The sequence below is a fragment of the Ambystoma mexicanum genome, chromosome 5p (assembly GCF_040938575.1).
Source record: "Ambystoma mexicanum isolate Mex_15411 chromosome 5p, UKY_AmexF1_1, whole genome shotgun sequence".
NCBI classification, from domain to species: Eukaryota; Metazoa; Chordata; class Amphibia; order Caudata; family Ambystomatidae; genus Ambystoma; species Ambystoma mexicanum.
In genome coordinates, this window is record NC_090930.1 from 984,454,896 (window position 1) to 984,456,646 (window position 1,751).

A 1,751-nucleotide genomic window follows, 5' to 3' on the forward strand; every position below is an offset into this window, starting at 1 on the left:
GAATTAGACAAGCTATCAGTCTTTGTCAGATGCTCTTAATTAAATACAATGGCATAATCTAAAACACAATCAACATCAATTCTTCTGCAAGGGACTCATTAGCAAGGATGTTCAGTCTAGTGACGGTCAATAAATCACCCCAAATGACAGATAAAATGACAGTCATTTCATCAAAGTAAATTACTTTATGGTAATTCACTTTGATGCATTTACTTTGTTGGGAAGTCATTTATATATGTATATTTGGGGCATGGGTTATAAGAGTGGGCGGTGGTCAGCGGGACTATGGGTGGGAACCCCCTATTATAAAAAGAAAAGAAAAAAATGCAAAGTAAATGCATCAAAATGAATTGCCACAGGATTCCAAGATGGCCGCCGCAACATGAGGTTGTGTTTGTGACTCCATCCTCCACAGCAAGTGGAGCCGCCTGCTTCCTCAGCATATCCTGATATGACTTAACTCCATAACACTCTGTAAGGGGACTTCATCTTTTCACTGCAGCAGCAGAGCATTGGGCCAACTGGAAATATGTTTAAATCACCGGGACATTGCTAGCAGCGGCTCTGTGCATCGAAACTGGGCGCGGTGGCAGGCAATCAGAGATTGTCCCTCATTCTCGTCTAGCTCTGCAAACGGACAGTATCCAGAAATGCTACATATATGCTGGGGTGGACTTGCGTCTTGAACTCCACGCATCGGGAGGTCCCGGGGCAACCCTGAGCTCCGCCTCATAACGCGGGTGCCAGTTTTTGCAATTGCCAGTGCAGGTGGCGTATAGGAGTACTTTCATTTTGCCTGTGTGTGCGGTGCAGGTCTTTTCTTTGGCACGGACAGGTCGCGGCACTAGTGCGCCATGCCCGCACTAGCTCAGGCAAGTCCCATCTCGAGAGAGCTGTGGAATCTGTGCTGCGGAGAAGGTATATGTGTGCGCCTGAAGTGGGGTACTCCAGAGATTTGAGAATGTTGGACTGCAGTCTCACGCGGGTGTGCCCATTAACGTTTATGTTTGCATCGGCTCTCGTTTTGAGCCCTGCCCCCCCACCTCTTCCTCTTTATTATATCACTGATGAGTACCAGCTGACTGTAACTATAAGAGGGACATCACGATGAGCGGAAGGAATGGGATAAAACCACGACGCTTATACCTGAAAAACTCTCCAGTAGGAACTTTAGCTTTTATCAGTTGAGGTGGCAACAAGTGACACTGAAGTGAAGGGCCTGCAAATGCAGTGCTGTTTACCTCCCATATGTACACCTGCATTGACCTAACTGTGCGACAGACAGGGCGGGTGGGCAAGTAGACAACTACTGGGGGCTCTTCCAGCTGCTTGGCCTCTCTCCAGGTATTTTGCCTAAATAATAAACACTGCGCAGGGGCTCATAAGCAAGCACTGATACGTATGCCTTCAAGGGTGAATCCTACATACAGTCATACTCAGTGGTGGAGCTATGTTGCAGGTCCTTTTTCCATGTGCATAGCTGCAGTTGCCTTGCCTATCCGTTAGCCTTTAGCCAGCCTGAACTATCGGTCATATGCCGAGGGGCAAAAAGCAAATTATCCAACATCAGCTTTCTAAAGACGCTCTTGCCCATCAAAATCCGATACAGAGGCTCTGGAGGGCAGCAAGGTTGGCGACGGCTTCTATAAGTGTAGCAGAGCAATTATCATCATCGTCCGCAGACACAAACATCCCGGGAACGGAGATGGCTGCTGCCAAAGAAGATTTTGCGACATGTTTCCAACAATTTC